Source organism: Suncus etruscus, chromosome X, assembly GCF_024139225.1.
Source record: "Suncus etruscus isolate mSunEtr1 chromosome X, mSunEtr1.pri.cur, whole genome shotgun sequence".
Lineage (NCBI taxonomy): Eukaryota > Metazoa > Chordata > Mammalia > Eulipotyphla > Soricidae > Suncus > Suncus etruscus.
In genome coordinates this window covers 51572594-51583443 of record NC_064868.1, presented here as the reverse complement: position 1 = coordinate 51583443, position 10850 = coordinate 51572594, and the positions used below count along the sequence as shown (strand labels likewise).

General features: G+C 39.4%; 1 non-coding gene across 1 annotated transcript; it reads right to left on the bottom strand.

Annotated features, from left to right (window-relative positions):
• Positions 1-3660: 3660 nt before the first annotated feature.
• Positions 3661-3824, bottom strand: LOC125999644 (U1 spliceosomal RNA). Its single transcript, XR_007492149.1, has one exon. It is a non-coding gene; the product is annotated as a U1 spliceosomal RNA (small nuclear RNA).
• Between the last annotated feature and the right edge of the window lie 7026 nt (positions 3825-10850).

Sequence of the window (10850 nt, the reverse complement as noted above, 5' to 3'; positions counted from 1 at the left end):
GTTCTTTGAAAAAATAAACAAGATTGATAGACCACAGGCAAAACTAACAAAGAAAGAGAGAGAAACTTGATAACTCGTATTAGGAATGAGAAAGGAGAGATCACTACTGATATGACAGAGATTCAAAGGGTAATCAGAAACTACTTTGAGAAAATCTAAGCCACTAAAAATGAGAACCTGGAAGAAATGGATAAATTCTTGGACTCTTATAATCTTCCACAGTTGAAGGAAAAGGACATAGCATATATAAACACCCCCATCACTATTGGTGAAATTAAAATGGTAATCAAATATCTGACCAAAAACAAAAGCCCAGGCCCAGATAGATTCACTAATGAATTCTTTCAAACTTTCCAAGAGGAACTACTACGAATCCTGATAAGACTCTTTCATGAAATTGAACAAACGGAAACACTTCCAAATAGCTTTTATGAAGCCAACATCACCTTGATACCTAAACCAGAGATGCTACGAAAAAAGAAAATTACAAACCAATATCGCTGATGAATACAGATGCAAAGATCCTCAACAAAATCCTGGCAAATAGAATTCAATGCCTCATTAAGAAGATCATCCACTACGATCAAGTAGGTTTCATCCCAGGAATGCAAGGATGGTTTAACATCCATAAACTATCAACATAATACACAACATCAACAACAAGAAAAATGAAAACCACATGATCATATCAATAGATGCAGAGAAAGCATTTGATAAGGTCCAACACCCATTCTTGATCAAAACTCTCAGCAAGATGGGAAAGGAAGGAACCTTTCTCAATATAGTTAAGGCCATCTACCACAAGCCAGTGGCAAATATTATCCTCAATGGAGAAACTAAAAGCCCTCCCTCTAAATACTGGCACAAGACAAGGCTGTCCTCTCTCACCACTCCTATTCAACATAGCACAGGAAGTACTTGCTATAGCGATTAGGCAAGAAAAAGATATCAAGGGAATCCAGATAGGAAAGGAAGACGTCAAGCTCTCACTGTTTGCAGATGACATGATACTCTACTAAGAAAACCCTAAAGACTTTACCAAAAAGCTTCTAGAAACAATAGACTTATATAGCAAGGTGGCAGGCTACAAAATTAACACACAAAAATCAATGGCCTTTCTATACACCAATAGTAATAAGGATGAAATGGACATTAAGAAAACAACCCCATTCACAATAGTGCCACACAAACTCAAATATCTTGGAATCAACTTGACTAAATATGTGAAGGACCTATACAAAGAAAACTATAAACCTCTGCTCCAAGAAATAAGAGAGGACACGTGGAAATGGAAACACATACGCTGCTCATGGATTGGGAGGATTATCATCATCAAAATGGCAATACTCCCCAAGGCATTATACAGATTTAATGCGATCCCTCTAAAGATACCCATGACATTCTTCAAAGAAGTGGATCAGGCACTTTTGAAATTTTTTGGAACTATAAACACCCTAGAATAGCTAAAGCAATCATTGGGAAAAAATATGGGAGGAATTATTTTCCCCAACTTTAAACTGTACTACAAAGCAATAGTCATCAAAACAGCATGGTATTGGAATAAGGACAGGCCCTCAGATCAGTGGAATAGGCTTGAATACTCATAAAATGTTCCCCAGATATACAATCACCTAATTTTTTATAAAGGAGCAGGAAATCCTAACTGGAGCAGGGAAAGCCTCTTCAACAAGTGGTGTTGGCACAACTGTATAGCCACTTGCAAAAAATTGAACTTAGTCCCCCAACTAACATCATGTACGGAGGTAAAATCCAAATGGATTAAAGATCTCAGTATCAGACCCAAAAGCGTAAGATATATAAGAACAACACATAGCCAAAACACTCCAGGAAATTGAGACTACAGGCATATTCAAGGAGGAAACTGCACTCTCCAAGCAAGTGAAAGCAGAGATTAACAGATGGGAATATATTAAGCTGAGAAGCTTCTGCACCTCAAAGGAAATAGCGTCCAGTATACAAGAGCCACCCACTGAGTGGGAGAAACTATTCACCCAATACCCATCAGATAAGGGGCTAATCTCCAAAATATACAAGGCACTGACAGAAACTTACAAGAAAAAAAATCTAATCCCATGAAAAAATGGGAAGAAGAAATGAACAGACATTTTGACAAAGAAGAAATACAAATGGCCACAAGACACATGAAAAAATGCTCCACATCACTAATCATCAGGGAGATGCAAATCAAAACAACTATGAGGTACCACCTCACACCACAGAGAATGGCACACATCACAAAGAATGAGAATAAACAGTGTTGGCGGGGATGTGGAGAGAAAGAAACTCTTATCCACTGCTGGTGGGAATGCCGTCTAGTTCAACCTTTATGGAAAGCAATATGGAGATTCCTCCAAAAACTGGAAATCGAGCTCCCATACGATCCAGCTATACCACTCCTAGGAATATACCCTAGGAACACAAAAACACAATACAAAAATCCCTTTCTTACACCTATATTCATTGCAGCACTATTTACCATAGCAAGACTCTGGAAACAACCAAGATGCCCTTCAACAGACAAATGGCTAAAGAAACTGTGGTACATATACACAATGGAATATTATGCAGCTGTCAGGAGAGATGAAGTCATGGAATTTTCGTATACATGGATGTACACGGAATTTATTATCCTGAGTGAAATAAGTCAGAGAGAGAGAAAAAACGCAGAATGGTCTCACTCATCTATGGGTTTTAAGAAAAAAGAAAGACATTCTTGCAATAATAATTTTCAGACACAAAAGGCAAAAGAGCTGGAAGGTCCTGCTCACCTCAGGAAGCTCACCACAAAGAGTGATGAGTTTAGTTAGAGAAATAACTACATTTTGAACTCTCTTAATCATGAGACTGTATGAGGGAAATGGAAAGCCTGTCTAGAGTACAGGCGGGGGTTGGGTGGGGAGGAGGGAGATTTGGGACATTGGTGATGGGAATGTTGCACTGGTGATGGGTGGTGTTTTTTACATGACTGTAACCCAAACACAATCATGTATGTAATCAAGGTGTTTAAATACAATATAAAAAATAAAATAATTCTCCCTATTGTGCTAACAGAAATGTATTGTCTTCATTCTATTACCTCAAAGTTTTTGGAAAATTTTATCAAGCCTGTAATTTGTGTGCTTGGCTGCTGCATACTGATGAGTTTATCTAGGTATATAAGCTTAATCTAAATAGTGGGATAGGAGTGACACATGAGTCTATTTGTTGGGAAATCAAAATTTTGTATAGATTGGAAATGCCTTCTCAAAAACAGTACACTTTATTATCATAGTATAGATTCATATTTTCTTATGGATGTGTATGGTGAAGCCTTCTCCCAACTTCCTTTTTCCCTAGTCTCTTCTTTTGGTACGTAAAAGCCAACCTGAATTACAGGACCTTCGCACACTCTAGTGTGTGGATTTCCGGGTAATAAAGGAGTGCTGGCTTTTGACTCAGAAGAGAAAGAAAGCACATGGCATATAGGCAGCACATGGCAGAGAGAGCTGACTCCAATGAATATCTTTTCTAACTTCTGTGTATTATTTCTCTGTCATTACCCTGATTCATCAGACCCATTGGCTTAAGAGATTAGAAACATGATGCCTGGGTAGTCTCACCCAATTCTTGGATATTTTTTCTTTTTTTTTCTTTTTTTTTTAGGGGAGAGCACTAACGCAGTCCCCCACTAGCACAAATTATGCAGTCGAGTTTCCCACATTTGGGGAAATCTCAGGGGTCAGCACATCCGGAGTGCAATGGATAATCCTCACCCTGGGAAAACCACCTTCATGATCATGGTATCTCCCCTGCCAGTTAAGTATTGGATTTTTTTATTTTACAACTGGTGCCCAGACAGAGACCCAAGCAATGATGGTAAGTGCCTTGAACCTCTGGTGGCTAATTATGGCCTACTTGAACTGGACTGAGAGTGCAGGACCTGTCACCAGAACATTGGTGCACATGGCTCCTGTTCTGAACATGATGAAGGCCCCTTCAGGCGGGACAGAAAGGGGGAGAGCTGAAGACTCTGAGTAGCCTCCAAAGCTAGAGGCCAAGGTCCATGGCCTTTCTTTTATCAGAGGTGCTTTGTGATAGGAGATTGGTCTCCTAAGCTTATAGAGATCACTGGGAAGAAGCCAAAATGAAAGTTCCAGTGAAAGGGGACTGGCAGGAGGCAGATGAGCAGGTCCCCCACCCAGATTCCAGCTCTGGAATTGAAGGCCTTTCCATTACAGATTACCTCAGCATCCTAACACAAAAGGAGAAGACAGTGAAGAGTGAGAATACAAACCCAACTGAAGCTCAACTGAGCTGAAATTGCTTTCAGAAACTCCTGAACCTGGGTATGTCCCCAAAATGAACTGTGTTTCAGGTTAATCTCTTGACCCTATCTGCATAGGTCACTATAATGCTGGTTAAAATTTTTATCTGTGTGGATCTTATTATTTTGTTCTAAGCCCCACTGCAAACAGAAAATTTTGTATCTAACTTTAGTGGTTTAATATTAGTTTGCACAATTCTGGGTAAATGCACAATGTTGTTAGTTTTAAAAGTCTCAGCTATCCTAGTGAATGTTTTCCAATTTCTAGGATGTTTTTTTGTGTATTATTATGTAGCAAATTATTCTCAAATCATGTCTACAAAAATGTTCTAATGTCTTTGTCCACAGATATGGATGGAATCAGATGTTTAAGAATTTTTCAAATTGAGTATATCTGCAAAAAGGTTCTAATGTTTATGTTCAGAGAAGTCTTTGAAAAAATTTTGTGATATGTATAAGATATGGAAAAGGTTGATTGTTTTGAGAATGGTGTGTACAATTTAAACTTTGATGCTTTGAATTCTGATCCAGGCTGAGGTTTCCAGCAGAGAAAAGTAAATCAAAAAAGTAGAACAAAAGTTTTGTAACTTTTCTCATTTTTTTGTTTTGTTTAAAACAGAAAAGGTGGAAATATAACCATACCCCCAACTTTCTGTTTCCCTAACTGCTTCTTTTGGCTTGCAAAAGCCCACCTGGATTACAGGGCCTTCCCCTACCCTTGTGGGTGGTGTTCTTGATAATGAAAAACCGAGTCTAGGTTTGTGTTGGAGAGAAAAAGCACATGGGATAGGCAGCACAGGGCAGAGAGAGAATACAAAAAAGGAAGAAAGCACATGGTGCATAGGCAGCAATTAGCAGAGAGAGTTGACTCGAATAAATATCTTTTCTGTCTGTTGAGTATTATTTCTCCACCATTACCCTGCTTCATCAGACTGACCCACTTGAGGGGCTATAAACACAGTGCCTGCGACATCCTCACCCAACTTGTAGACTTTTCTTTATATTTTTATTTTACACCTGTGATGTAATTGCTAAAGCAAAATGTAACTAATATGGAGGTTGAATGAGAAAGAGTGACTGAATAACCAATGATCGACAATAATATAAGGCCAAAGGATTTGTTGAGCTGAGAGCTTGGTCAGGTCTTCTGAGTGTAGCATAGATGTGAACAGAAATTATATTTACACATCCCCAGTAGATACAAGCCATCTCATATTCCAATCATTTATGTTGAAAATTGAGTAATCAAACATGTTCTGCAACTTCTCCAACCTCAGCAGTAGCACAGAAACAATATTTCTTATATCCTGTGAAGAGTGTTAGTCATCACACGAGGGTAAGTGGTAATCCTCAAGCCTAGCAAACATTATAATAATGAGCAGAAAATTTGAAATATCAGAAACATTGGATGTTATTCTATTCCTATGCAGTCTATAAAAACATAATGTCTGTGTATCAGTATGCACATGAATGAATGAGAAACTATTGCACTAGACTTCTATTAGAAGATGGGTTATCATTTTTTAAATTATAGATGTTTAAAAAATGTCTCAATACTTTTCTGTATGCATCCTTCCTCACCGTAAGAATCAAAAGATGGAATGTATTAAATTAAGTTACAAAGTTGTCTAATTGTTGAAAGCTATAGTAGATCAGACATCCATATAATGTTCAAAAGTCATGACTTCAATTATTATAAATAAAAATACAGGATGTGATGTTAGATTGTATATTAAATTATATATCAAAAATAGTAGGAACTATGGGACCAAAAAATAATCCTTTCTCCTAAAACCACCATTGAGAACAGAAGAGCAATGTGAAGATAGCAAGAAGAATAGGATGCAAATAAGAATATCATCACAGAATATTAGGTCAGAGAGATTTCATGAATGGCACTATTACTTCAAAATATCTATAGTTATTTGAAAGCCAGAGTATATACATCATAATCACTAGGTGAACGGTTAGAAATATAGATTTCTGGATGCCTTGCTTCTGAAATCTGGTTCAGAATATTGGAGAGGGAGTCCCAGATATCTGCTCTAATAAATGAATTTGCATAAAAATTTGATGTCTGGTCAGGTTAGCAGAGCACTAAGCTGGCATACCTACTCTGAGAGATGAATGGACAGGAACAGAAAAGTCATTCCTGTCATATTTAACATTGGAAGTCCGTCATAATTTGACCTTGTGGTACAGAGAGACAGTGTGGAACACCTAAGTGAGAAAGAAAGACACAGACTTGAGCTCACAACCAGCTTAGAACTTCCTCTACATTCAGGTAACAGGCAAGTCAGTCAAGAACTCTACACTTTTCTGATCTGTACAATGGGGAGATGCCAACTATAAGGCTAAGACCATTGTGAGAATAAGAGGACATTCTTCCCTGAAAAATCACTGGTGCAGAGTAATAAAGGTGCAATAATTCTCATGATCATAGATAACTTACTAACGTCCACAATGGTTTTAAATGTTTTACATAGATTCACACTCATCATAAATATGAGGACAGTGGGTAGTACAAGGTGCTTTTAAGAATACCATCACAAAATCTGTAGGTCAGAGAAATGCCCTGGATGACAATGTTATTTCAAATTTTTCTATACATATTTGACTCAACACATAGTAAATGAAAGTTTATATCTTCTCTGTGATGAGGAGATTGAGGCTTAGAGTTTGTGACTCACATGTTCAGAGCCCCACAGGGAACACTTACATCCTTGGAGCCTGAAGTCTTACAAAACTATAGAGGGTAGCTCCCTGCCACCCCTTCTTTAAAGATTAAAAAAGAGTAAATACAACCTTATGGGGATAAGACAGAACAAAGACCTCTGAGAGAATGGAAGCTAAGGGAATGCATGTAAGCAGGCACCTCAGAGGGCAGTGAGGCTCAGTTAACCCTCAAGCTTCCTGACAGCTGTAGCAGGAAGAGGGTGGGGCATAATGCCCAAGTTTGCATTTTCTCAAAAAGAAAAAGAGGAGGTACACTAACATGTCTAAATGGACATTTGTCTTGGGCTGAAATTCAACAAATGTTGATCTTGTGGCAGTGGTCAGCAAATATCCAGGACTAGAAATTTATTTGTGTTTTCATGAAGTATACACATGATTCTGAGTATCATAAGGCTGAGGTGGAGGTGTGAGTTACCTCACAGGATAACTGGCTAGTTGCAATTTCCCACAGCACTAAGGGGCATAGGAAAAGGTTTGTCCGGTTGGAGTCTCTCTCTCGCTCTCTCATACACACACCCAAGTCTGTCTGAGAGGGGACGATAGAAGACCTGGGAACATGACAATCCTCCATAGACAGGGCTTCAGAAGATTGGCAAGAGAGCCAAAGTAAGGGTGAGATCATCATAGTTTTAATCATGAGGGTGATATAGCCTGAGCCTAGGATCTTCTGAGAGGGCTGAATCTTTCAGGCTGGGCTTGCTGAAAGAAGTTAAGCATCAGAAGTTGGGTGGCAGGTTTGAAAAGGAACATGGTATTTTTCAGGTGAAAAGACATGGTAATCATGGGGAACAGTAAGTGAGACAGGGGTTACTGCTTACCGTCTAGATATTAGCCCATGTGATATCTCTTTAAACAGACTGATGACGAGTGCTCCATGTCAGCCTCCCAGCTGTCACCCCACCCACCAGGATTGACAGAAAAGAGATAGGTGTCTGAATTACTTTATGCTTAACACTACAATACTGGCCTTCTTTACCAATTAGTTTAGGCGCTTTGGATTGTAACTCCTTCCCCAACTTCTTGCCTATCTTTTCTGGATGGTCAGACCCTCCCATATCTGGGAGCATGGAGAGAAGAGACACAGGTTGGGTGCAGAGAGGCTGTTTAGCTTAGAAGCCCTGTGAGATATGCAAATGGGGTGGGTGTAGCTTATAATAAAGCTAGATGTCTCCTAAATTTTCATGAGTGCTGTGGATAATTTTTTCGCCATTACACTGATACCTACAGACCCGCCAGGCCGAAGAAGCTGCAGGTGCCAAACTGGGCCGAGAAAGACCGCACCGTCCATCTTCCATCCACTCTATCCACAACTAGGACTCTTCATAAATAATATTTAATACAACATGGATAACTTCAGGCTTCGGTGGTGTAGTCATGGAGGACATCATTGGAGGTGTGCAGAAAAGGTGACCAGAGGAATCACAGAGAGTGGGTTCTGAAGACAGACCAGTATGGGAAATAATCTGTCCTCCAGAAGTTGCACATTTGATTATCCCAAAGAGTCAATGATAACTAGGGAGAAGGGACAGGACATTGTGTAGTAGCATGACTTTACAATTAAGGAGGCATATTCACTCTCTCAAAAGGCTGGACACCTAAAACTATAATTGAGGGGCTATAAACACAGTGCCTGGTGTGTCCTCACCCAACTTGTAGACTTTTCTTTATATTTTTATTTTTATTTTACACCTGTGATGTAATTGCTAAAGCAAAATGTAACTAATATGGAGGTTGAATGAGAGTGACTGAATAACCAGTGATCGACAATAATATAAGGCCAAAGGATTTGTTGAGCTTTGTTTCACTAGGAACACCTGTTGACACAGAGCCCTTCAAATCTGATGAACATGATATACTGAGATCCCCTACTTTATCAGAGTGGTTGAACACTGATTCCAGAGCATTGGCTCATGACAGTGATTGCAGGGCAGCCTGAGCTGCCGGGTCCTAGCCTGCCTTCCCTGACACCCCTCTCATTACCTCCAACATACAAATTATCTCCAGGTGTCACACACCACACTGCAACAAGCTACACCATACCACAAACTTTCTCCAAACTTCCCCTGAACCTGCACCCATCTGTGCTTCAGCTTTTACTCATTCTGCTACTATCTACTGTCCGGGTATTGTAGTCTCTTGTTCCCCACTAATGTCTCCTTTACTTGTTGAAAACCTCCACCCCACTGAAAATTGTTCTGACTGCTCTGGGATGACAGAATGGCTTGCCTGCACCTCTTCTCATGCACATCCTTAAACATTCATGAGGACATATCTTCACCAAGCCCAGCTATGGTATCGTTGTTTTGTCCTCACTAGCTCAAAAAACTTGAAAAAAAAATTCAAAAAACTAAACCCAACTAAACTTGGGTTTAGTTGTTACTTATGTAATTCTGGCTAAAGGATGGCATGCATAGAAGCTATCACAGTTCATAACTTGTTCCTAGTCTTAGGTTCTAGTCTGTAATGGCTGAAGTGAGTATATGACTGAGGAAGGCATCAAGATTCTACTTTCAATGTGACAGAAAGGGTGAAAGGAGATGTATGTGAGTTGAGAGAGGATACCTTGTTACTTACTTCTTACAGAAGTAAGGAGCCTGTTGTGTACGGGGATAAAAGAAATGCACTGTCTCAGGATAGATGCCTAGGATACTCTACCAGTAAGTGGCAAGAGGTGTATTACCCTGTTGCTTTATCATATGGGTGTGTGTATTGTGTTTTTTGCTGATCATTTATTACTTTACTTCTACCACCATTTCTGGAGTATTCCTCAGAGATACAGATGGAATTAGACATGAACTAGTACAAGAGATACTTCCATCTACTTTGTGCTCTGATTCCTCCATACCCCCAAATCGCATGCAACATTCCACTGTTACTCAAGAAGGCACATGCTAGCCTATAATTAGTGGGAACTCCAAGGAGATCTAATATCTGACATATTGAATGCTAGGTGATGTTCTTGGAACTGTGAAGTGAATCACATACTAGTCATTGTCTCTAAAATGAAAGGGAGAGCAAGAGTGAGCCTGAGACTAACTGCTAGAGTAAGCAAGTGGGCAAGACAGAGAGAACTCTCAAAAGAGCACGCACAGTGCTGGAGAGATAGCATGGAGGTAAGGCGTTTGCCTTTCATGCAGAAGGTCGTCGGTTCAAATCCCGGCATTCCATATGGTCCCCCGAGCCGGCCAGGAGTGATTTCTGAGCATAGAGCCAGGAGTAATCCCTGAGTGCTGCCGGTGTGATCTAAAAAAAAAAAAAGAGCATGTACACTCAAGTGCGTACATGTGTGTGTTTGAGAGAGAGACTTACAAACAGACCGAGAGAATAAAGTACTACAAAATGTGAGAAGTGTTTCTTCAATAATAACCTATATTATGATGCGAACCATTTTGAGAGGAAATGTTTTCATTAAAGTCTCCCTAGAAGAAGTGAATGTTCTACTGGAACTTAAAAAATACTGTGCAAAATTGAAAAGGTATTTGCAGGAGAAAAGGCATTAGAGAAAATTGATTATTTTGTGACATAAGGAAGGGAAGCTAAAAGTATCCAACTGTGAATAAAGTAAGGTATATGTTAGTAATTTATGGCACAGGGATATAAGAGGTAACACAAGGTTAAGTGTGCTACATAAGACATTGATAAGGAAGTCCTTTGTTGTCTTTGTTGATGGTATTCAAGTAGATCGAACAACATTATGAGCCTGTTATTTAGAAAGAACCAACAGAGTATTCGCTGCGAAAATGTGTGAATGAAAGGCACCACAATCAAAGAAAGGAAACCTGAGAGAATG